The sequence below is a fragment of the Phyllobates terribilis genome, unplaced genomic scaffold (assembly GCF_046119375.1).
Source record: "Phyllobates terribilis strain yellow unplaced genomic scaffold, ASM4611937v1 Scaffold_11__3_contigs__length_659146591, whole genome shotgun sequence".
In the NCBI taxonomy this organism is placed as follows: domain Eukaryota; kingdom Metazoa; phylum Chordata; class Amphibia; order Anura; family Dendrobatidae; genus Phyllobates; species Phyllobates terribilis.
Window position 1 is genome coordinate 224539366 of NW_027362771.1, and position 27788 is coordinate 224567153.

Sequence of the window (27788 nt, forward strand, 5' to 3'; positions counted from 1 at the left end):
AGTGTTCAGCACTCAAACCATAACAGAACCACAGTATCTGCTGGTAACATCAATTTTGCGCAATCATTTCACCACTTTTTTAGCCCATCCTTTGCAAGGCCACAGGAGACAAGAAGTCTGACACATAGTCAACGCCTAGAGACGATGGTACAGGAGTATCTCCAAGTAAACATTGAAGCCATGACTGTGTCACTGGACCCTTGCTCTTTTTGGGCTTCCAATCTGGATAAATGGCCGGAGCTAGCCACTTACGCCTTGGAGATCTTGTCATGCCCCGCAGCCAGCGTTCTGTCTGAACGTGTGTTCAGCGCTGCTGGTGGTGTGCTGACAGATAAGCGCACGCGGCTCTCCACTGATAATGTAGACAGACTCACGTTCATAAAGATGAACAAATCATGGATCCGAAACGACTTTTCTACCCCTGTGTCATCCTGGGGAGAGTAAAAGATGGATGATTGGTTAAAATCACCCTACCAACCGTTTTAAGCTTTCAAATTACTAATCATGTTTATCTGTATCTTGGCTGGAAAATAATTTGGGCTTTGTAGCAGTGTGCAGCACTGATTCTATTAGGCCATCTATAATAAGCTCCACCAGATTTAAAATTACTAATCATGTTTATCTGTATCTTGGCTGGAAAATAATTTGGGCTTTGTAGCAGTGTGCAGCACTGATCCTATTAGGCCATCTATACTAAGCTCCACCAGATTTAAAATTAATAATAATTTTTAGCTGCATCTAACCCGGAAAATAATTTTGGGGCTCCGAGATGCGCAAGACACATAAGTGCCTTCTTGCTGCACTACCTGCAACATGACCCTCATATTGTCAGAATTCGAAGTAATCATGACTACTGGGTTGCCACACTCTTAGATCCGCCAAACTTTTCGATCAACCTTTTCATTTTAATAAAGACCAAAAAAATGGTCATTTTTGAAATTATAAGCATTAGCAGGTTATTAGAAACTGAAATCAAACACTTTTCAACTCAAAACTTTATTCTAGGTGATGTTACATTTTCACATAGGACCCCTTGTTCGAAAGGAGCTTCTGAACTCTCTCGTCCATTGAATTTGTCAGGTTTTGGATGGTTTCTGCTTCAATTGTTTTGCATGAGGACAGAATACCCTCCCAGAGCTGTTGCTTAGATGTGAACTGCCTCTCGCCATCATAGACACTCCTTTTGATGATGCTCCAGAGGTTCTGAATGGGGTAGAGGTCAGGGGAGCATGGGGGTCACACCATAAGTTTGTCCCCTTTTATGCCCATATCAGCCAGAGATGCAGATGTTTTATGTGCAGCATGAGATGGTGCATTATCATGCAAGAAAATGATCTTGCTGTGAAATACACGGTTCTTCTTCTTGAACCATGGCAGGAAGTGCTGTTTGAGAAAATCCACATACATTATGGAGTTCATCTTTAGCGCCTTCAGGGATCCTAAAGGGGCCGACAATCTCTCTCCCCATGATTCCAGCCCAAAACATTACTCCACCTCCTCCTTGTTGGCGCTGTAGCCGTGTTTGCGTGGGGTCTCCATCAACCAGCCATCCTCCACTCCATCCATCTGGACCATCGAGCGCTGCACGGCACTCATCCGTGAACAAAACAGTTTTGAAATCAGTCTTCATGTAATGTTTGGAGGTCGACAGGATGGCGTATGCACAGCTGCAAACCTCTGAAGGACCCTGCATCTTGTTGTTCGGGGGACGTTGGAGGCACCAGCAGCTTCACAAACTTGTCTGCTGCTATGACAAGGCTTTTTTGCCGCTGCTCTTTTAACCTGACGTAATTGCTTGTAGGAAAGAGTCCTCAATTTGCCCTTATCAGCACGCACACGTGTGTACTGTGAATCAGCTACATACTTCTTGATTGCCAAGACACTTCATCCTGATCATCGCACAATGTTGATTGTAGTCATGCCTTGACCTAAACACTCCACAATTTGTTGCTTCTCAGCAGCCGACACATCCTTTTTCTTTCCCATTTGGCAGAAAATGTAGGCTGCTTAATAATGTGAGACAGCCTTCTTAAGTAGTCTTGCCTTTCATTGGACACACCTGCCAAACTAATTAGCACAGGTGTCTGCAATTGCTTACAGTGATATAAAGAGCCCTGACACACATCACCATCAATGAGTTTAACTGACAAACAAACAAATTCTTCCCTTATCACTCCTAAACACTTTTTGCATAATAATTTGGAACACAGTGTACATGTGCTTTTCCACAAAACACCAGTGGTTCACGTAGTGAATCTTACAGTTCTAACTTGCCAACCGTGGTCTGTATGGAGTTGTTCAATAAAGGGCCCAAAATTAAGATAACATAGATGGGAGAGGTCTCTATGAATAGGAATTCCTAATTATTTGATACCCTGTGAGGGCCAGGCAAAGGGAAAGTTGGACTGGATGGAATCCTATATGGATTTGGGGAGGGAGACATCGAGGGCCTCAGACTTCGCTGTATTGATTTTAAAATTTGACCATGTAACAAAGTGATCTATTTCAGCCATAACAGCATGGATGGATATATGTGATTGAGTGATATATACTAGGACATCATCAGCAAATAGAGAGCACTTGTACTCGGTGCCTCCCACCTCAATCCACCTAATATTGGGGTTATGGCGAATTGATGAGAGCAGGTGCTCCGTCACTAGGATGTATAAGAGGGGGGACAGAGAACATCCCTGCCTTGTCCCATTGGTGATTGTGAAAGGTGATGAAAATGTTCTGACGCGCCCCCTGGGCCTTGGGACACCCGGAGCCGGACCCTTTTTGGTGGATGCTGGTGGTTGTAGTCTCCGTGGCGGCGACCCGGTTCCGTGGCTCAGGGCGGTCAAACCAGTGGCGGAACTATTTATGTGGTTTTGATGTTTAAATGTCCGACTACGCCACCCGTGGATTGCGGTCAGAGTGAACCGCCGCTCCAGGGCAGACTGCTGAGGCTGGTGTTGTGGGTGCAGCAGAGCGTAGCATAACTCCCCACGGGAGGAGTATAGCCTCAGGGCAGTGTATGCGGAGGATGGGGGTGATGGTGCAGGGCAGCAGCAGTAACGACACGGAGTCAGTGATGCAGTCCAGGGCCTTTACTCACAGTTCTTATTATCCAGACCACGTCTGCAGGTAACGGCTGCCCACTTCGTACTGTGCTCACCAGGTGAGGGGCTCAGACAACTCCCAGATAACTTTGGAGCGCTTCACAGGACCCCCTTTGTGTGTCCTTTGTCTGGCCTTTCTTACTAACCCTTCTGTCCGGCTGCCTCGGGCCTCCTCTTGGTAAACTTGGCGCCAGTTTCCCTGACCCTATGTGGTGCCTTCCTAGCGGGTGTAGCGAGGGGCTGCGCCACATAAAATGTCACAGCCTTCAGTTTCTAGCTGAGGGTCGTTTCCTGCCTTCCCTAGTTTCGGGGACCGGTCTCCCCCTTTGGCCTGACCCCTCCACGCAGGTGGATTCGGGCGTGCGGTGGCGACTCACCCGTCCGCACCCCTGGGATCCCTTCATTCCTCGTTCCTGGAGCCTTCTCCGCTCCTCTTCCTTCCTTCTCCCTCTTCCAGGCCTGGGCCTCTGTTACTAGGCCCGCCTCCGGAGCAGAGCTCATGCAGAGCCCCTGCTCCCTGCCACTTCTGCTCAGACTTCTCTGCACTGAACTAAGATGGTGCCCACCTTTTATACTCCCTTCTCAATGCACCCAGGAACTGCTTCCTCCCTGCTCCTGCACTACAGGGTTCCCCTTCCTCAGTGTTCCCTCCCCCCACTCCAGCCAGGGACAGGGACTGTCGTGCCCATCTCAGGGGCATATTGGTCGCCCTGCCCCACGGCAATGTGGTGTAATGCATGCAGGTGTCGGGTCCTGATCCACCCTCCATCCTTACCTGAGAGTGAGATATCACACCTCTGGGTGAGGTGCAATACCTCTGTAGCAACCGAGCCCTCAGGGTAATACAGTTCCATTTATCTTCAGCCTAGGTGACGTATTGCGATACAGGGCCGTGATTTTGGCTATAAAAGGGTCCCCTAGACCCCTACCCCAAGCTTTTTAAGAGAATCATATATGGCGTGCCAGGAGACTCTATGGAATGCTTTCTCAGCATCCAACGAGAGTATCTAATTACAAATAATTTTTAACTGCATCTAGCCCAGGAAATACTTTGTGCCTAGTAGCAGTGTCTGCTAATCAGCGGATTATCCCGGCTGTTAAGCAAGCTACACCACCTGTAGTTTTGACACTTAATTTTTTCAAAGGAAATGCTTCGGGACCACGGGATACTCAGTGAAGAGCATCAGGAGGCACCCCAAGGCATAGGGGCTGGGACTGGCAGTAGGATGCCTTGCAGGTGGACAGCCGAGCTCGATCCTTATAAAAGCTTTTTAACTGCAGCAGCTTTAGTGGACGCTACTGGAGCTGGAATTACGCGGCTGCTGGCATGAGACTTGCCCTCCAATAGATCCTTGTAAATGGATTTAAAGTGTATTCATTCAAATTAGAGAGACAATTTAAATTAAAAAGCTTAGAGCTGCCTCCACCACAGGGGGGCTCGCTCGACCCACCAGCGGACAGGCACCAGTATTGGGAGAGGGGGGCTGGCCGTCAGGGTTCACTGCGGCTCTGGCACAAACCCGGCGACACGGAGGTGGCACGGGCAGGAGCGGACTGAACGTGTCGGCTTCTCACTTTTTGGATTTTAGAAGGGCATGACATGCCTATATCTGTGTCTCCCCCTCCTTTTACTCCTCCACCTCTTTTCTTTTCGCATGACTATATGTACTTGTCACTTTTCCATGTGTTAGTTGTGTCTTCTGAGCAGTTTGTCAGCTTTTGGACACCTTTAAAGGTGTTTTCTATGTGTTTCTATGTGTTTTTGTTTGCCTGCCATTGGTTTTAACGGTGTTCGAAGGTGTTCGACGAACAGTTCGACGAACAGTTCGGCGAACACACGGGTGTTCGACGAACCGAACCGAACTCGAACACTACGGGGGTGGCTCAACACTAGTTATCACACCCGTCGTCCTCAGAGCCATCCTCTTCCTGCCCTGACCGAAAAGTCAAGTTGTCGCTCCAATCAGGTATTTGATTCTCATCATCGTCTTCATCATTGTCTCCACCAACAGGAGTTACAGTTTGGGAACAAGGGTCTACATTATGCTCAGATCCTTCTTCATCTGGTCCTGGATCCGACTTATAAAGATTCTGGGCATCAGATCAGATCATTTCCTCATCTGGATTAACAGAAGCTCTGGAGCAGACCTCTGTTTCCCAGGCTATAGTATGAGTAAACAGCTGTGCAGACTCAACCATCTGTGCTACCCCATACTCAGACGGGCAGCTGGAGACTTGGGAGCTGTGAGGAAGCAAGTGCGATTGGGGTGACACCTCTGAGGACTGGAGTATTTGTGATGTTGAAATTGAGGTGATGGAGAGCCCACTTGAAGGAGCACTTGATATCCGTTGAAGCACCTGCTGTTTTTGTGCCTCATTTAGAATTTGTAGCGATGGGCGTGTCCGTAAGAATGGGATCGTATCACATTGTCCACGAAAAGAAGTCGACATCTTAGTTTGGCTGGAAGATGGTCTTTCTTCTGCAGATGTTACCCCCCCCCACCGTGGGGGGCCTCGACCCACCGGCGGACAGACACCAGTATTGGGATAGGGGGGCTGGCCGTCAGGGTCCACCGCGGCTCTGGCACAAACCCGGTGACACAGAGGTGGCACGGGCAGGAACGGACTGGCCGTGTCGGCTTCTCACTTTTTGGATTTTAGAAGGGCATGACATGCCTATATCTGTGTCTCCCCCTCCTTTTACTCCTCCACCTCTTTTCTTTTCGCATGACTATATGTACTTGTCACTTTTCCATGTGTTAGTTGTGTTTTCTGCGCAGTTTGTCAGCTTTTGGACACCTTTGAAGGTGTTTTCTATGTGTTTCTATGTGTTTTTGTTTGCCTGCCATTGGTTTTAACGGTGTTCGAAGGTGTTCGGCGAACAGTTCGACGAACACACGGGTGTTCGACGAACCGAACCGAACTCGAACACTACGGGGGTGGCTCAACACTAGTTATCACTTCATTTCCTATAAAATCTTGGGAGTAGTTTTGATCCAAAATTAGAATGCAACAAACATTCAACAGCCACAGTGCACAAAAAACTGTCTTATTTATGATTATTTTTTTCATGCATGAGATGTTATCTTGTAACTATACCTCATTTTCTAAGCACGCTATATGTGTTTTCTGTTCTCCTCAAAGGCATGTTAATTATTTCTTTTTGCATCCATAAATCATCTGTATTCAAATGCAATGTGCACAGCTAACTTGATTTATATAACAATATAAGCCGTTTATTAAATGGAGCGATTATTAGCTAGAGTCCGAGGCTCATCTTCTGCCTACATTTCAACAGAACGAATACAAGCTAGAACAATAAATCTATCATGTTCTCTTCTCTAAGCCTCGATTTTCATGCAAGACCACATGTCCTCTGATCTTTATTGTTAGTCGATATATTTTGAATTCAGTATCTGTAAATAATTATCCAGTTTTAGCAGTGTGATTCAATTATTTTACTTTAGCTATGCAAGGCATTTTTTTGAATCATCATAATACCTAATTGATCTTCAACTTAGTTACATATTGTTTGGGGTAGATTATACTAGCAGTGGTTGCACTTGACTGGAGTAGGGAACCTGGCACTGCGTTCAGGCGCTAGCAAACAGGTGCTCTTAATCAACAGTAATCTCCAGCTCAACAACTTAACATACTATAGCTTCAATGCCGTCCTACTCACTGCAGTCACCACTCTGCTTCTCCTTGTGTCAGGCCATCTCGCTGAGTTGCCTCTTGTAGCACTCCCATCTGACTAAAGGGAGGCACGGCCAGCCACTTCAGGAATTTAACCCTACTGTGTCCAGCATAGTTTAGTTTCCCCCACCTATCCCACTGTCAGCATGGGATATATTAGGCAGCTCCCCCCCTCTACACTTTGCCTGAGCTTAGGTTCCTAATGCAGTTTGTCTCCTAGAATCCTATCAAAGCTCATTTTTGTATTGACACAGGTCGTCGTGAGACAATCGTTGGCGGTGCGTGGACTACGTCGTTGATGGCAGAAAGGTGAGGGATATGGTTGTTTGTTATTTTAAGTTCTTTTCAGGAGATCGAGGACTTTGGGGTAATAAAAAAAATTGTAGAACCGTGTGTGTTTTATTTCATTAAAATCCTTTATTCTGGCAGTGTCTTTTATTGAAAAAGCGGCGACCATTTTACTATGCGGTTAGTAATGGGGGCGTATTATAGATGCCCTCCATTGCTAACCTGGGCTTCACATCAGCTACCAATACAAGGCTGACATGAACCCCAACCCCATTACCCCACTCGTCACCGCTACAGGGTAGTGGGAAAAGTGGAGGCTATGCTCCAGATTTGGCGCATCTTATGAATGTGCCATTTCTGGGACTGCTGAGGGGTGATATTAATAGCCACGGAGGGGGCTAGTATTCATGGCCCCTTCCCTGGCTATTAATATCAGCCCGCAGCTGTCCAGTTTAGCCTTTGCTGGTTAGATTTATAGGGGGATCCTACATCAATTTTTTTCTGTGGTCCCCCTGTAATCTAGCCAGTAAAGGCTAAACAAACAGCTGTGGGCTGATATTAATAGCCAGGGAACATTTTTGGCTAATGGCCCCATCCCCAGCTACTAATATCAGCCCCCAGTGGTCGGCTTTTCCTCTGCTGGTTATAAAAATGACGATCCGGACGTAGCAGTGCTTTGGACGCATATTTTTTTGATGCGTCCGAAAACGTTGCATTCTAATGAATGCAGGTAAATTCACATGTGTTCACTGAACCATGCGCATTTACTGCATTCAATACATTCTAGTAGTCAAAATTCTGTTGCGGAGACTAGCAACTCGCAAGAGAATTTGACATGCCGCAGTCCTGAAAGACGCACTGCTTGTCAGTGGCCACGGGTGATTCGCACCCTCTGATGCACGCATAGTGGACATAGGATTTCTAGAGATCCCATCCACTATGCTGTAACATCTGGACGCTGCGGGTTTGATGCTGTATAAACCCGCAGCTTTAAACCTGCAGCGGCTCCTGATCGTGGCGACGTACCCAAATTCACCAGCAGCATGTAAATTTCTGAAGAGGACACGCTAGTCTCCGCTACAGATTTTGATCGATTGAAGTGTCATTATATGCAATGGATTCACATGTACCGACAACAAATGTGCAGCATTAGAACACAGCATTTTGGACGCAACAAAAATATTCTGCATCAAAAGCGCTGCTTGTTGCTGTTCATGGAGACATAGAGGCTAACCAAACCAGCTGTGAGAGGTTAATTATAGTCAGGGAAAATGTTTGCAAATGGCACCTTCCCAGGCTGAAAATAGCAGCTCACAGCAGCCGCATAAATTACATGAATAGAAATGCTAATGAAGATTGGGTGAATGGGACTAGCTGACACCTAGCTCTTTTGTTTGGTGATGACAAGGTGTCAATCAGACCTTTTCATGACCAAAACTAATTAAAATAAAGTAAAGAGTTAAATAAACACACAGACACAGAGTAAACACTCTATTTGAAATACAATAGACACAATCTTTAATCATTCAAATTAACCAATATACTTACCCCAGTTCTGATGGTAATTCAAAGTTTAAGCAATGTCCCACCAAATAACTTAATTTATCTCCAAAAAGCGTTCATTGATGTACAAAAAAGCTTTAAAAACACTTCAAAATGCGTCAAAAACGCACCAAAAAGCATGTGTTTTTCCTACCAAGGAGATGCAAAAAACGCTCAGGAAAGTTCCGCTTCAAATATGCACCGTGCGCACATAGCCTTACAAGTTCATGTGTGTGTCTGGCTGCTTATAATTGCATGAAGATCACCGGCACTCCAACAGGTGACCCCGGGAGGTCCTATAACATTTCCATAAATACTACCTCGGGCTATTGACAGTTGTTGTGGACATGAGGGAAGTGCTTAGGGGTCCAGCGACCAATTTCAGCTACTTAGACATTAAAATACTCTGCTAGTGGAACTACATCTCTTAGCTGGGCCCTCTGCAACGTCTGGCGCCTCCCCGTGTCTCACCGCATTATGAAATGAAAAAATCTGTCAATGAAGATACAGAACTGTTGAGAAGTTAGAATCCTACATCCAAATGAATATTACATCGCTCTCCCAAAATTGCAGCAATTGGTCTCCTCACTTCCTAGACATTTACAGACTGTGGTAAAAAGAGGAGGGAATGCTACACAGTGGTAGACATGGCCCTGTCTCAACATTTTTGAGATGCGTCGCTGCCATTAATTTCTAAATGGGTTAATTTTTTTAAATGAAATGGGAAAATGTCTAACTTAATACTTCTGATATGTGTTCTATGTTCTGTTGTGAATAAAATATATCAATAAGAGATTTCCAAATCATTGCATTCTAGTTTTTTATAAATGGTATATTTCTACTTATCACTATACTTTCGTTTTGGATACCTGATCATAATATAACTAATTGGTCATCAAAAACTGTAATCTCCATGCAGGATATTTTTGATCAAACATTATTGACATTTACCTGCTTACATAGCAAATATGGAATAAGTAAAGGTCAATTTTACACAACATTTGAATTTTATACAATTACAACATGTGAATATATTTATTCTATCTTCTCATGCATCTATTCGTCAAAGAGTTTTAGATACAGGTACATTGAAAAGTCTATCCTTTGCCTATTTATCATTAGCAGAAGACGTTATCCATGTCAAGTTGGGTTATATGGTTAAATGGGAGGAGGAACTGGGTCAAACATTTCCGTTCAAGGTTTAGCAAGCTAGATGCATTAAATAGTGTGAAGAACAGTTCCAATTGTGTGGAAGTTGCTAGAAAAGTCTAATTTGCTGGTAATTAAAGGGAATCTGTCAGCAGGTTTTTGCTACCTCATATGAGACCTGAATGATTTAGGCAGAGAGAAGCTGAGTCCAACGATGATGAATCACTTAGTTTACTGGGTGTAGTGGTTCTCAGACAATCACAGTCTTTTGATTTAGGGTGCTTTCACATTGCATTCAGGCACTCTTCTGAGTGTCCACCTCCAATAGGTGTACACGCTAGAAAATAACGCAGAGCAGGGCGCACATTCTCTCGGCAGCCACTATTATAATCTATGGTGTAGGTGACGCATACGTCCAAATCCCATTTTGCGGGGGTTTTGGACATAAGCCCCGAAAGGGCCACCGAATGGGTGCCTGAATGCAACGTGAAAGCACCCTTAAGGCCCTGTCACACATAACGAGATCGCTAGCGAGATCGTTATTGCGTCACGGTTTTGGGATCGCTGGGGAGATGTCAAACATGCAGAACTTTCCAACGATCTCGGCCGCCCCAGTGATCTAACCAACGATCTCGGCGGTCGTTGGGACGCTTTCACACAGCAGCTATTTCAACGATCTACACCTTGATAGGGACTGTACTGTGTCAGAAAGGCGTACATAAAATTACTTTTCTGCGCCCCCCTCATCTCCAATTGGTGGACGCTACTACGTTCTGATTGGGTGGCCTTGGTTTAACACTGCGTCTCCAGTCAGATGGGATCTCTACAGCGTCTCCATTAAAAATGGAAACTCATTTGAGACCCCAAACAATACCTACCTCGCTAAAGATGCCTGATTTCTTCAAAGTGGAGTCACAGCCGGAGAACGCTGGTGGGATCTGAAAAAACAAGGACGCAGTAGCGACCACCAATCGGGGACAAGGAGCGCAGAAAAGTCCAATTTATGCACGTCTACATGTCTCAGTTCTGAATCGCTAACGAGGTCGTTGATAAGGTGTCAAATACAGCGATGCACACTGCCCAGCGGGAGCGCAACGACCCAGGAATGGTCCAGGAAGATTTGCAACGATCAGCGATCTCACAGCAGGGGCCTGATCGTTGCTACCTGTCAGACAGAAAGAGATCGCTAGCGAGATCGCTATTGCGTCAAAACCGTGACTCATTAGCGATCTCGCTAGCGATCTCGTTATGTGTGACGGGGCCTTTAGCATGAAGTAGAGTGGAGAAAGCTAACCCGCCCACACTAGGCACTGTATATACAATGTCCATAGACAGTGAAGTGGTTATCACAGAACGGGGCTGAGTCATACATGAAGGCACAAGCTGCTGTGTCCAAGCAATGATGAGCTCCTGGTGCTAAAACAATCATTTCAGGTAAACAAAACCATGGAGCTTGATAAGAGAGGCATCCCTGAAATCTGTGTTTTACCGACTACGGCATGCTGTCTTCAGATTGCATAGCAACAACCTGCTGTCAGATTCCCTTTGTCCCACATGTCACAACATTCTCCTAAGGCAGGAGAGAATATGGTCAAAGAGAGATCTTTTATCTTTCATGGTGGTAATGTAAAGCTAAATTTCATTTATGTAAATTTAGCTTGTTCCCGTAAATTTAGCTTGTAACTTTGCAATTGTCCCGTTTTTAAAAATCCTCTCCATTCTCAAGAATTTTTAATTTTTTAGTGCATAGCTCGTTGTCAAGGTTAACAGCCACCCCGCAGTCCCAACCTGGCGAGTAACCTAGAAAAGGAGCGCATTATATGAGCAGGCTCTATATTTTTTCAAACTACACAGCGTCAATGCCGCTGGTCAGAAATGTCAGTCTCCGGAGCGCACCACCCCAAGGAAAGATAGGGATCAATGCTTTTCTGCAGTTGCATCACTAGACAACCTCATTATTGGTAATTGTGGTTAAACTAAATTCTTCTCTAGTCTTTTTAAACATTTAATGAAATGATATACTACAGAGATTTAGATGACCTGTAGGAGATCTCTTCACGGCAGCAAGCTATCATATAGCGAAAGCTTAGAAAACTGCTAATGTTCTGAATTTATCTTAAGTCTCAAATAAGGTTTTTCTTCAATTCCACTATGAATTACATTTCATAACTTCTACTGGAAAATAGATATTGCTTAAATAAATGGTTTCTTTGGGCTGATCAACCACACATTCGTCTTTTCCTCCTTAAGCACCAAGTTGAGTTAAAGTAATAATCTTCTGACCTCTCACTTGACACTGATCATGCAACTTGATATAATAATGGCAGTGTTAGTGGAATTCCCTCACTCGCCACTTTGTTTCATTAGATATTGATTTATTTATATTTTGTTATCTAAAACTTTATGTATATATTGAGATACATTATCTATGATTCTGTGTACCTGCTCATTAACGTTTATGTATGGAGAAGTAATTTATAGGGAGATAATAGTCATTAGATGCTGTAATGTGGAAAAATATAGCTACGACAAATGACGGAAAGCTTTTACAGTGCAATAGTATGACATATAAACACAATGTGCTGGCAGATTTCTTATTCTTCACCTGAGTGCTTCTTTATCCCCATAAGAACCGGCAATTAAAAATTGATTGTACCTAAAGCATGGTGCATCTTGATTAAAAAAAAGTCATCAATCAAAAAATGCCACCAAAATAACACAAACGAAACCACAGATTTACATTTGACTAAATATTATTAAAAATAATAACTGACCACAGCATCTTTGACCAAAAAATAATGCACGAAAACCTTCATAATAAAAGCAATGAAAAACATGTCATTTTTTGGAAAATGCAATTTTGAGGTTAAAAACATAACCAAGAAAAGAGGAAATAATTATAATTAGGTTTTCATTCACATTATAGGCAAGAATCCAAGATGTTTCCTAAACACAAAAAGTTGAAAACAAATCTTTATTAACTCAATGTTACATGTTATTTCACAATTACATGTAAAATGTATTAATAAAATATATTAAAAATATCATGTTAATGGTAGGGTTTGTTTTCTCGTAACATCTAAGGAAAAAATCTAAAAAAAATATAGACAACAGTGAGGTAACTTATGTTTTTCAGTAACCCATACATTATGTCAATCAATTTTACTACATTTAATTGACTTCAAATTAACCAACCCATTGGTTTGAATTACTGAACCAATCTGTCCCACCAGTGACCACTAGGGACAGCAGCCGAAATCTAACTATATACCCAAAAGAAAATTGTCATTAATATTTCTTAGGCAATGAGAAGTTTACACCTTCACTTAATTAATCTTTTGGAATGAAAAGGGTACACCCAAAGTGAAAAAAAAAGATATTACTAGTCAAGATACCAGCAAAATGGCAAACTTTTAACATTGACAGCATATTTTAGTATATAAAATAAAGTAAGCTAAGGGTGATTTCACATTTTTAGGAATAAGGCTATGTGCCCACGAGGCAGAAATGAAGCAGAAAATTTCTGCAGCGTTTCTGCATCTCCCTTCCCAGAAAAACGCATGCTTTTTTTGGGTGCGTTTTTGACACGTTTTTGACGCGTTTTTGCATGCGGATTTTACTTGCGTTTTTGTTGCATATTTAAAGCGTTTTTGAGACCAAATAAAGTTATTGAAAAAAAAAAGGGGGGGGGGCAATTCTGATGTCATTTCCTAGTTCAACCCCTCTTCACCATTTTGCTTTTTGTAATAGAAGAGATGCCAGAGGAATTGCAGCCCCTGTGGCGCAGCAGACAATGCCTTTTGCTGATGACTTGCCTTAATCTCATGCACTACTACGGTGAGCAGGTAATATAAAGTAGATGTTATTTTGTGTTACATTATTTGTATGTAGTGTGTGTACTAACCTATATTGTTCTATAGGAGCGGTTAAGGAGGAGAAGATGACCAAAAAAGATGTGGGTGCACCCTATCTTGCAGGAGCGGGCGGACAAGGGCCACTTCAATGTTCTTAACCAGGATTTAAGGAAGGGCCATCTCTGCTGAGGAAAGGCTGCTCATCACCTTGCGGTAAGTTGAATATTCTATTTTTTTTTTCTTTAGATCTAAGCAACATATGCTGCCATGGCTAGAAAAATTATTGATTCATTATTTCCACAATATGTTGTTCAGCTTGTATTTTTTTCTCCGATTTAGGACAATAGTACATTTTTATAATAGAAAAAACTCACCAATTCTGCATTTATCAACCATATCCAGTTTCACATGAACACATATCTCCAGCACCTTCCCAAAAAATGTTCTAGAGATCCGTTTCCCGTGTGTCGTGTGTGTTTTCCATGTTGTAGTTGTGTGCGTTACGTGTGCTGCACCTGGATCACATGGATGGAGTCAGCACTACAATCAATAATCACAGGAGTCGGTGCTGATCGCTGCCTTCATCATGGTTTTCTACTGGCACTGTGCTCAGCACAAGCAGGAACCATGATGGGGGGTTAGTAGTGTGTCCCCACCTGTAAAAATTAAGAATAAAGTAATAGCAATCATTATGTCTCTTGTCTCCGGTATGTCTGGAAACTGTCATCATTCATACCGGAGAAACTGATAAGTTAGTTAGTCACCCTGTGGTGATGGCTCCCCTGTGTCTGTGTACCTAATTTTGGCTTGACCATGAGATCAGCATGCACACAGATCAGATTGAAAAGGTCACTGATGTGTGAACTCTAGAGCAAACATCGTAGGCAAACACAGACACAAAATGAAAACAATAGAATTGATATGTGTGAACTCAAGAGCAAACAAAAGCTGAAAAAACAACTACTAAAATGTGTGTCCAAACACCCCCCCCCCAAAAAAAAAAAAAAAAATGCGCCCATTGCTGGAATAGTATTTTGTAATAAAGTCAGTAATTTTTAACAGAGTAATCAGAATTACTGTTGGCTTGTATTTCTTTCGCTGGCTTTTCTAATTATATATTTTTCCTTTTCAGGTTTTTGGCCACAGGAGAGAGCTATACATCACTGCACCTCCAATTTCGGGTTGGTAAATCCACCATTTCCAGAATTGTGAGGTGCAAATGTAGCGTCATCTGGCAAAAGTTGCAGCCCATTGTGATGCCTTCCCCAACCGAGGAGACTTGGCTGCAGGTCGCAGCAGGCTTTGAAACTGTGGCCAATTTCCCCAACTGCATAGGTGCTGTTGATGGCAAACATGTCAGAGTTCAGCAGCCACCACGATCAGGATCACGGTTCTTTAATTATAAGAAGTATTTTTCCCTGGTCCTGATGGCGGTGGCTGATGCACCTTACAAATTTGTTGCCATCGACCTTGGGGCTTATGGGAGTACAGGGGACTCTCAGGTGTTTAGATCATCACAGATTGGGCTGCAAATTCTTCAAGATGGCGGAACACTCCCAGCCCCAAGACCTTTGCCAGGTTCCACACATCCGGTTCCTTTTTTTGATGGTATCGGATGAGGCATTTCCCTTACACACCAACCTGCTGCGCCCATACCCACGAAGGGCACTGGATGACCGGCGGAGGGTTTTTAATTATCGGCTGAGTCGTGCACGCAGATATGTGGAATGCACCTTCGGAATCATGTGTAGTCAGTGGAGGATCTTTCACACTGCCATCCAGTTGGATACGGACACCATTGACACTGTAATTAAGGCATGCTGTGTACTCCACAACTATGCTCGTGAATACAGCACTGAGCAAGATGAGGAGTCACAGCTGTGTGAATTAATTACAGTTGTCAACTCTGGTCAGGGAAGGCCATCCAACTCTGGTGCCAGGGTGAGAGAAACCTTCGCTGACTACTTCATCAGTGCTGAAGGTGCCGTGCACTGGCAATACTCCTATGCTGGTGTTGAGCAGCCTGACCAGCAGAGATCTGATCAACAGTAAAGAAGAACTTCCTGTCTTCATTTGTTTTTTCTGAAAAATGTTTAAAAAAAAATTTTTAAATAAAAAATATATTTTGTAAAAATTTTAATTTGTCTCCAATTTTTCTTGAATTCACACCTTCTACGTATTGTTTTAGGACCATACATCAACGCAAAAGTGAACAACCCACAAGTATCAGTGCCTGGAAATTAGCGTTACTACCTAGAGCGCTCTTCCCAAGTACTGTCTGCTAAAGTCATCCCTCATCATTGTTATTTGCTTGCGCAAAGAGCAGAACTAGCAAAAAACAGTGTTGAGAGTAGTATCCATCCAAAACTTATTTGTGGTCAAAAATATCAAAGTATATTTCTAATTTAAAAACGACTGTAGACAGTCGACCACACACGTAGAGTAGTTGAAAAAAAAATAAACATTTAGAGTTCCTCTGACCTGCGCCATTGTGAGCGCAGATCGGGGGACCACTTTTTCAGTTAAACGAAATCCAAACACATATACACTTGAAAAGTAAAATGAACACATAGATTAATCAATTTTATTTTAATAAATAAAATAGAATAACTTTAGATATTTTTTAAACAGAAAACAAGAAACTTTTGAGAACATTTATTTGGACAAACATTGCCCATAACTTGTTAATAACTAGCACATTGGGTACGGCAGAGCTGTCCTGTCATCAGTTTAGGGCCATAAAATACGGGCAGCACCTGTAGGTTGTTTAATTATATAAAACGAAACACCTTTTATTATATTCCCCTACGCCTGAAGCCTGGTATAGGTGACCATAAGAAAAGGTGTTTGTTAAATTATTTTCAAAAAAATTGGGTATCTAACAACCTACAGGTGCTGTCTGTATTTGCTATGGTCCAAAAATGATGACAGGGAGGGGTAAATGGTTTAACTACATGTTATGAAATTGTTGCTCGAAGCCGTACCCAGAAAACATTTCTTGTGTAAAACTCGCATTTGGGGATGGTCCTCTGATAAAAGATGAACCACCAGGGGCCATTTGGCGACCATAAGTTCCTTCGTATTCTTCGGGCCGGTATGCTTCAACTTGCCCAAAACGCTGTGTTGCTGCTGCTGGTGGTGGTGGAGGCACACTGTGATTGAACAAATTATGTATGACATTAACTATGGCTGGGGGTGAGGGCATAACTGATGCCCCATCAATCGCCGTTAACAGAGCATGGATCGGAGGCGGCCAGATATGGATAAGCCAACTAAATCCAGGGGATCCTCCTGGCATGTCCTTTCCACAACACTGAGGGTACGCTTAGTCAGGGCTTCAAACAGACTAGTCACACCCTCGTGGCTTTTGGCCTATTTTTTGGTCGCCCTTCTCAATGCCACGGGACGAGCAGAAGCAGACACCCTCCCAGTGGGCCTCGACACATCACCAGTAAAGCTACCGGCAGCGCTTGGACCAGGAGCAGCAGTCCCCAAACCGGTGTCGACGTCCACTTCAGTTGCGGAACAACTTGCGTGACAAACATCTGTGGCAGAAGCAGATGTCTCCAGCGATGAAAGCTGTACAATTGGATGGAATTCCTCCTCTACTTCATCCATTCTTGCATCGGTTTCTGTTGATGGGGCACTGATGTTGCCTTCAGTTCTTAAAGAAAAGGTAAAAAATACTGTTAATACCACATTTTTTTAAACATTGCAATGACTATTTTTGGCGAAATTACCTCCGCAAACTCCTGCTGGTTAGCATAAACACAAGTTCATCTGCATACGGTATTTTTTGTTTACGTGGCAATGCACCACTTTTCACCGACTGGTGATACTTCACCAGCCGGTCGGTGACCGATCGCCATCGGCTTTTCACATCACACACTGCAATAACAAAAAAAAAACAATTTAGTAACTGCTTTAATAACAAAAATGCAATTAAAAATAGATCTAACAATAAAGGTAAAAATCAATACTTACTAATTTCCTCTTGGGCATCACGATCCGCATTCACCCACTGGGGATAGATTTCCCGCAAGACAGAGGCCCAGGCGTCCTTTTTTTTCTGTTTGTCTTTATAACAGTCGCTTGCTCTGTCCCAGATTTCGGGATATTTTTCAATCTATAGTAAATAACATAACATCTGTGAATATTTTTCCTTTAAAAAAAGGGTGGAATAAAAGAGTAATAAAGAAAAAAAAAAAAATTCACACACACACGCTAAACATATGGCGATATCTACGCACACACCACCACCAACCCCTCACCTATATTGTACGGTTCTTTCACACGTCAATCTCCGAGTGGTGATGCCATTTTACACACATAACGGAGACCCACACACAGACCTATTCCAAAGCATGCTCGGTCACACAAATCTGTAGTAATGTGGATATGTGGACGTGAGAAATTAACCTTACAGCGTATGCAGGAGCTTTGAGTCAATGAACCTACATACGCTGTCCAATAATCTTTCAGTTCAATAAATAATTTTAAAAAAAAAACGTGGGCTCCCGCATAGTTTTAATAACTAGCAGAGGGAAAGCAGACGGTTGAGGGCTGAGGTCATAGTCTGGGAAGTAGGCAATAACCATGGCCCCTTCCGTTGCTATTAATACCAGCCTGCAGCAGTTAGCTTAGCCTTTACTGGCCATTGTACAGGTGGACCACCACAAAAAAAATGCCATGGGGTCCCCCTATAAGTTGTAGCCAGCAAAGGCTAGGCAGACAGCTGAGACCTGATATTAACAGCCTAGAAAGGGGCCATTGTTGTAGGCCCCCTCCCAGGCTATAATATCAGCCCTCAGCCGCCCCAGATTTGGTGCATCTTATTTGTGCGCTAAATCTGGCGCTTAGCCTCGCTCTTCCACACTGCCCTGGTGCGGTGGCAGGGGGTAATAGTGGTGAGGTTCATGTCAGCGCCAGCTGCCATGAAGCCCAGGTTAGTAATGAGGGGCGTCTATAAGACACCCCCATTACTAACCTACAAAGAGTTTAAAAAAAAAAACACACTACACCAAGAAAAAAATAATTTATTTGAAATAAAACACACCATTTTATTTAATTCTTAGTTTACTAAAAAAAAATAGTTACCTGTCCACGTTCCTGCGCTGATCTCTCATGCACAGCTGTCACATCTGGAGATGGTGACAGCTGTGCATGGCTGCTGTAAGCTCACGCTGCCGGGAACACGTCCGCTCCCGGCAGAATGAGCCCTGACTGAGGTCACTGGAGTGTATTCAGTCAGCGCGGCTCCGGAGACCTACTTTACGGCACTGCTGTACCGTGGGAATTTCTCACGGTCAGCGGGGCCGTAAAGGAGCTAACCGGAGCAGGTCACATTCTATGTGGCTGCTCTAAACTGGAGATCTTCGTGGGACACTCGTGGACTACTACGGAGGGGTAAGGATAAGGTTGTGGTTTATTATTTTATATTTTATTACAGGAGATCGATGGCTTCAGGGAATTAGGTGTCTAGGTGAGTATAGGTGTAGTTTTTTTTTTTTTTTTTTATTTTAGGTGGCGATCGGCGGGGACAGATAATGATTTTATTTTCATAGGTAACCACTGGCCACCAATGAAAAAAAAATGGGACAGTAAATAATATTGGGGACAATAAAAAAATAATAAAAAAAATATATAAAACAAAAACATTTGTATATAAATATATATATATATATATATATATATATATATATATATATATATATATATATATATATATATATATATATATATATTTAAGGGAATATGATGGCACCCTCAAAAAAAATAAGTAAAAAAAAATAGGAATAGGGCAAATAATATATGGTGGCTAAAATTTCATTTTGGGGCACATTTTACAGCAGGAGCAGGCTGATGGGAACTACTGCTCCCATCGAACTGCTCCTGCTGGCACTAGTGGACGGGGGACAGGCATAGGCCGATGGGAGTAGTAGTCTCACATCGGCCTATGTCTCCCTGCTGACACCCGCGCACACAGACTCCACACAGACCCCACACAGACCCCACACAGACCCCACACAGACCCCACACAGACACATACAGCCATATACAGACACATACAGACACTTACCACACTAATCATGAAGCGCAAGTTGAGATTCATGCGATTGTACCATCCCAGATGAGCAGCCATGATCCTGACAGACGGGAATATTATGGGATTCTCGTCTTCCTGGATTATGGGATGCTCATGGGATGGCTGGAACGCCCAATTGTGAGGTCACTTCCTATTTGGTGCGGTTTTGTTGTACAATACCGCATCAAATGCGCTTCAATTCCGCAAGTATTTTTAGATATTTGCGGATTTGAAGCGTCTCAATGCAAGTCAATGGCGGCGCTTCCGCAAAATTAATGAACATGCTGCGGATTTATGAGCGCTGCAGAAACGCTGCGGAAAAATCCGCAGCATGTGCATTGACATTGCGGAATGCCATTGGGGACCATGGGGTGCGGATTACCATGCGTTTTTAATGCGTTTCCACTGCGGAAATTCCGCAGTATAAACGCATGAAAAAAGCATCGTGTGCACGCAGCCTTACACTATGTTTTTTTCCAGCTTTCTCAAGTGCTTTTTATTGATATACTAGATGGTGGCCCGATTCTAACGCATCGGGTATTCTAGAATAAGTATGCGGCCGACCGGGCGCAATCAGCAGAACGTTGTTTAAATTTGGCGCCAAAATCGCTGATTGGTTGTGGCCGGCAACCGCGACCAATCAGCAAAACGGTGTTTAAATTTGGTGGCAATATCGGTGATTGGTTGTGGGTGGCGGCCGCGACCAATCAGCGAACTGTGTTAGTGAGGACCGGAGAGCTTGTTTAAATTTGGTGATAAAATCACTCATCAAAACGGTGTTTAACAATATCGCTGATTGTTCGCGGCCAGCGGTCGCGACCAATCAGCAGAGTGGGGTTTAAATTTTGCGCGAATAATGCTGATTGGTTGTGGCCGGCGACCGCGACCAATCAGCAGAGCGGTGTTTAAATTTGTCGCCAATATCGCTGATTGGACGCGGCTGGTGGTCGCGACGAATCAGCAGAGCGGTGTTTAAATTTGGCGCCAATAATGCAGATTGGTCGCAGCCGGCTGGCGGCCGCACCCAATCAGCAGAGCCTTGTTTAAATTTGGCGCCAATCTCGCTGATTGGTCGCGGCCGCGACCAATCAGCAGAGCGTTGTTTAAATTTGGTGCCAATCTCGCTGATTGGTCGCGGCTGGCGGCCGCGACCAGTCAGCAGAGCGGTGTTTAAATTTGGCGCCAATCTCGCTGATTGGTCGCAGTCGGCCGGCGGCCGCGACCAATCAGCAGAGCGTTGTTTAAATTTTGCGCCAATATCGCTGACTGGTCACGGCTGTCGGCCGCGACCAATCAGCAGAGGGGTGTTTAAATTTGGCGGCAACCTCACTGATTGGTCGCGGCCAGCCACCGCGACCTATCAGCAGAGCGGGGTTTAAATGTGGCGCCAATAATGCTGATTGGACGCGGCCGGCGACAGCGACCAATCAGCAGAGCGGCGTTTAAATTTTCCGCCCATATCGCTGATGGGTCGCGGGCATCGACCGCGACCAATCAGCGTCGTATTTGTGAGGACCGGGGAGCGGCGCTGCTTGTGCAGCTACTTCCGCTGCGAGCAGCTGGGAGATGAGCGGCTGCTCGCAGCAGAAGCATCCCGACCGGCAGCGGAGCCGCTCCCCGGTCCTCCGTTCACACTTGCCGCCGGGAGATCAGCGGCCCCAGCCGCTGATCTCTCAACGTTAGCCGCATGCAGGTCAGCGGCGCCGGTCGGGGTAGTTTTGCTGCTAGCGCCGCTCATTTCACGGCTGCATCGCCGCTGACCTCCGTGTGGCAGATGAGCCGCTAACGGCCGCCATCTGTTTTCTGAAATCCCGCGTCGCTGATTGGCCGCGGCCAGACCAATGAGCGACGCGGGATTTCCTGGACTGACAGCGGCCGGGCCAATGAGCGACGCGGGATTTCCTGGACAGACAGACAGACAGAAAGACAGACAGACAGATGGGATAAGACAATTATATATATAGATATTAAAAATATTCCTGGCAGATATTAGTTAACAGCCAGTAGTGTGTGGATATTTTGAGCTATTTTTATTTTATTTTCATGCCTTTTTTGGGTCAGTGGATTGTTTTTTCGAAACATTACATGCTGTGCATGTGTTTTTCCCATGCATTCTTCTATAGGCCTTGAAATACATGAAAGGAAGATATTAAAAAAATTCTAAATAAAAAAACACTACTCTAAAACACTTGTAAAAGAAAATACATACAAATATTGCCGTTTTAAAGAAGACCAAAAATTGCTGTAAAAGAATTGTGTGAAAAGGAGACATTAGGATTCCTGTCCTAACTGGAAACCCTATATGTAATATCTGAACACTCACACCTAGCTGCCAAAATGGTTTACTAACAATCAGGACCGGCTCCAGATTTTTCTGGGCCACGGGCGAAAGAGTCTCAGTGGGCCCCTTTAACACATACCACGATTCATGATGCAGAGATACGGCGGAGAAATATATATATATACATATATATATATATATATATATAGTACAATGCAAAGATTTCACTTCTTACATTACATGAGTGATATCTATTGTAAATTCCACAATAGCTCAGAAACCGGTGAATCGCTCCACACAGAATACTGGCCCCCATATAAGGCTCCATAAGGAATACTGGCCCCCATATAACGCTTCATACGGAATACTGGCCCCGATATAAGGCCCCATACGGAATACTGGCCCCCATATAAGGCCCCATAAGGAATATTGGCCCCCATATAAGGCCCCATACGGAATACTGGCCCCCATATAAGGCTCCATGCGGAATACTGACCCCCATATAAGGCTCCATATGGAATACTGGCCTCCATATAAGGCTCCATACGGAATACTGGCCCCCATATAAGGCTCCATACAGAATACTGGCCCCCATATAACGCTCCATACAGGATACTGGTCCCCTTATAAAGCTCCATACAGGTTACTGGCCCCCATATAACGCTCCATACAGGATACTGGTCCCCTTATAAAACTCCATACAGGATACTGGCCTCCATATAACACTCCATACAGGATACCGGTCCCCTTATAACTCTCCATACAGGATACTGGCCCCCATATAATGCTGCATGCAGGCTGTTACCCCCCACATAATGCCCCATACAGGCTGTCCCCCCCTTATAATGCTCCATGCAGGCTGTTACCCCCCACATAATGCCCCATACAGGCCCCCCCCTTTTAATGCTCCATGCAGGCTGTTACCCCCCACATAATGCCCCATACAGGCTGTCCCCCCCTTATAATGCTCCATGCAGGCTGTTACCCCCCACATAATGCCCCATACAGGCCCCCCCCCTTATAATGCTCCATGCAAGCTGTTCCCCCCCACGTAATGCACTATGCAGGCTGCCCCCCCCTTTATAATGCCCCATGCAGGCTGTTCCCCACCTTATAATGCCCCATGCAGGATGTCCCCCCCTCTCTTTATAATGCCCCATGCAGGATGCCCCCCCCTCTTTATAATGCCCCATGCAGGATGTTCCCCCTTCTCTCTTTATAATGCCCCATGCAGGATGCCCCCCCCCTCTCTTTATAATGCTCCATGGAGGATGCCACCCCCCCCTTATCTTTATACTGCCCCATGCCTCCATACATTAAAAAAAAAAAATCAAATACTCACCTCCCTTCTCCTCACCTGCTACCTGCTGCCTGCTGCCCGCTGCTCGGGTCCGAACTCCAGCGTTGTCGGCGTCTTCCCGCTCAGCGCTCCCTGTGACGGCTCAGGGGAGGGCGCAGTGTAAAGACGTCACCGCACCCTCTGACCTGAGACGTCACAGGGAGTGCAGAGCAGGAAGACAGCTGATCTGCGGAGGCACGGGGAGAGGTAAGTATCCAGCTGCCGGGGCCCTGAGCAAGCGGCGGAGAAGGGCGGGCGCTGACACCGCTCTCCTCCGCCCATAGCCCAGCGGGGTGCGCGACCGTCAGTGGGCCCCTCTGCCTGCTCAGGGCCCCGGCATTTGCCCGGGTGCGCCGGGTGCTGACGCCGGCCCTGCTAACAATAGGTTCTCTTTCTGCATGGTGGGTTGAGCAGGCAGATTAGTACATTACAAAACCTAGGATAAAAACAATAAGCAAATACCCTGCAGTAAGTAAACAAATAGTAATAGTACATAGAAATACCAAAGGGTATTTAGTTGATACTATTTTGATCAAAAAAGCCATTCTACCGCAACAAGGTGTACCCAATCGGGACAGTCCTATATCTTGTAGTTCACCTCGCATATATGCCAGCAGGCCTCAAAATATACGGGGCCAGAGCAGGACCCAGACCTGACTTATGCATCTGTCCGTGGAAAGCTTTATAGACCAGATATACAGCCCTGCTGGCACATATGCAAGGTGAACTCCAAGAGTTAGGGACCATCCTGATTGGGTACACCTTGCTGCAGTGGGATGGCTTTTACGCTTTTTAATCAAAATAGTGTCAACTAAGTATCCTAAGTTATTTCTATGTACTATTACTATTTATTTAGTTACTGCAGGGTATTTGGTCATTGTTTTTATACTAGGTTTTGCTGTTAATTGCGACAGTGTGAATGTGCACTACATATTGCACTTATACTAACAGGTGTGACAGCCCATTGCTTTGGTTTTGCTTTAGCTCTGGGTACCTTGTACATACAGGTGCCATGCCCTCCTCCCCTTTTGGACTGTGCATCTGATCTATATACTGTAGCTTTCCACTGACAGGAGCAAAACTGTCAGGTTTGGGTCCTGGTCTTCCCCTGTCTATTTTGAGACCTGCTGCCATATATGCAAGGTGAAATACAAGAGTTAGGGATCATCCTGATTGGGATTAGTTTTTTTTATTGAAATAGTGTTAACTAAGTACCCTATGTTATTTACATGTATTATTACTATTTATTTATTTACTTACATGCTGAATGGCATTTCCTCATTGTTTTTATACTAGTTGTTGCCTGTTAATGGCCATAGTGTGAATGTCCACCAACACATTACACTTATACCAACAGGTGTGCTGGCCCTTTTTTTTGGTTTTACATTAACACATTAATTGGCAGGAACCATTCTCTGACACTATCACAGGACCCAGACAATAGATGGAATTAGGTCTATTATATCACAAGTAGTGTTGAGCCACCCCCGTAGTGTTCGAGTTCGGTTCGGTTCGTTGAACACCCTTGTGTTCGCCAAACTGTTCGTCGAACTGTTCGTCGAACACCTTCGAACACCGTTAAAACCAATGGCAGGCAAACAAAAACACATAGAAACACATAGAAAACACCTTCAAAGGTGTCCAAAAGCTGACAAACTGCTCAGAAGACATAACTAACAAATGGAAAAGTGACAAGTACATATAGTCATGCGAAAAGAAAAGAGGTGGAGGAGTAAAAGGAGGGGGAGACACAGATATAGGCATGTCATGCCCTTCTAAAATCCAAAAAGTGAGAAGCCGACACGGCCAGTCCGTTCCTGCCCGTGCCACCTCCGTTTGTGCCAGAGCCACGGTGGACCCTGACGGCCAGCCCCCCCTCTCCCAATACTGGTGCCTGTCTGCTGGTGGGTCGAGCTGGTGGAGGCAGCTCTATGCTTTTTAATTTAAATTGTCTCTCTAATTTGAATGAATACACTTTAAATCCTTTTACAAGGATCTATTGGAGGGCAAGTCTCATGCCAGCAGCCGCGTAATTCCAGCTCCAGTAGTGTCCACTAAAGCTGCTGCAGTTAAAAAGCTTTTATAAGGATCGAGCTCGGCTGTCCACCGCAAGGCGTCCTACCGCCAGTCCCAGCCCCTATGTCTTGGGGTGCCTCCTGATGCTCTTCACTGAGTATCCTGTGGCCCCGAAGCATTTCCTTTGAAAAAATTAAGTGTCCAAACTACAGGTGGTGTAGCTTGCTTAACAGCCAGGATAATCCGCTGACTAGCAGACACTGCTACTAGGCACAAAGTATTTCCTGGGCTAGATGCAGTTAAAAATTTGTAAGTAGATACTCTCGTTGGATGCTGAGAAAGCATTCCATAGAGTCTCCTGGCACGCCATATATTATTCTCTTAAAAAGCTTGGGGTAGGGGTCTAGGGGTCCCTTTTATATCCAAAATCACGGCCCTGTATCGCAATGCGTCACCTAGGCTGAAGATAAATGGAACTGTAGCACCCCGAGGGCTCGGTTGCTGCAAAGGTATTGCACCTCACCCAGAGGTGTGATATCTCACTCTCAGGTAAGGATGGAGTGTGGATCAGGACCCCAACACCTGCATGCATTACACCACATTGCCGTGGGGCAGGGCGACCAATGTGCCCCTGAGATGGGCACGACAGTCCCTGTCCCTGGCTGGAGTGGGGGGAGGGAACACCGAGGAAGGGGAACCCTGTAGTGCAGGAGCAGGGAGGAAGCAGTTCCTGGGTGCATTGAGAAGGGAGTATAAATGGTGGGCACCATCTTAGTTCAGTGCAGAGAAGTCTGAGCAGAAGTGACCGGGAGCAGGGGCTCTGCATGAGCTCTGCTCCAGAGGCGGGCCTAGTAACAAAGCCCAGGCCTGGAAGAGGGAGAAGGAAGGAAGAGAAGCGGAGAAGGCTCCAGGAACGAGGAACGAAGGGATCCCAGGGGTGTGGACGGGCGAGTCGTCACCGCATGCCCGAATCCACCTGCGTGGAGGGGTCAAGCCAAAGGGGGAGACCGGTCCCCGAAACTAGTGGAGGCGGGAAACGACCCTCAGCTAGAAACCGGAGGCTGTGACATTTTATGTGGCGAAGCCCCTCGCTACACCCGCTAGGAGGGCAGCACATAGGATCAGGGAAACTGGCGCCAAGTTTACCAAGAGGAGGCCCGAGGCAGCCGGACAGAAGGGATGGTAAGAAAGGCCAGACAAAGGACACACAAAGGGGGTCCTGTGAAGCGCTCCAAAGTTATCTGGGAGTTGTCTGAGCCCCTCACCTGGTGAGCACAGTACGACGTGGGCAGCCGTTACCTGCAGAAGTGGTCTGGATAATAAGAACTGTGAGTAAAGGCCCTGGACTGCATCACTGACTCCGTGTCGTTACTGCTGCTGCCCTGCACCATCACCCCCATCCTCCGCATACACTGCCCTGAGGCTATACTCCTCCCGTGGGGAGTTATGCTACGCTCTGCTGCACCCACAACACCAGCCTCAGTGGTCTGCTCTGCAGCGGCGGTTCACTCTGACCGCAATCCACGGGTGGCATAGTTGGACATTTAAACATCAAAACCACATAAATAGTTCCGCCACTGGTTTGACCGCCCTGAGCCACGGAACCGGGTCGCCGCCACGGAGACTACAACCACCAGCATCCACCAAAAATGGTCCGGCTCCGGATGTCCCAAGGCCCAGGGGGCGGGTCCGAACATTTTCATCACCTTTCATAATCACCAATGGGACAAGGCAGGAATGTCCTCTGTCCCCTCTATTATACATCCTAGTGACGGAGCACCTGCTCTCATCAATTCGCCATAACCCCAATATTAGGTGGATTGAGGTGGGAGGCACCGAGTACAAGTGCTCTCTATTTGCTGATGATGTCCTAGTATATATCACTCAATCACATATATCCATCCCTGCTGTTATGGCTGAAATAGATCACTTTGTTACATGGTCAAATTTTAAAATCAATACAGCGAAGTCTGAGGCCCTCGATGTCTCCCTCCCCAAATCCATACAGGATTCCATCCAGGCCAACTTTCCCTTTGCCTGGCCCTCACAGGGTATCAAATTCTTAGGAATTCCTATTCATAGAGACCTCTCCCATCTATGTTATCTTAATTTTGGGCCCTTTATTGAACAACTCCATACAGACCACGGTTGGCAAGTTAGAACTGTAAGATTCACTACGTGAACCACTGGTGTATTGTGGAAAAGCACATGTACACTGTGTTCCAAATTATTATGCAAAAAGTGTTTAGGAGTGATAAGGGAAGAATTTGTTTGTTTGTCAGTTAAACTCATTGATGGTGATGTGTGTCAGGGCTCTTTATATCACTGTAAGCAATTGCAGACAACTGTGCTAATTAGTTTGGCAGGTGTGTCCAATGAACGGCAAGACTACTTAAGAAGGCTGTCCCACATTATTAAGCAGCCTACATTTTCTGCC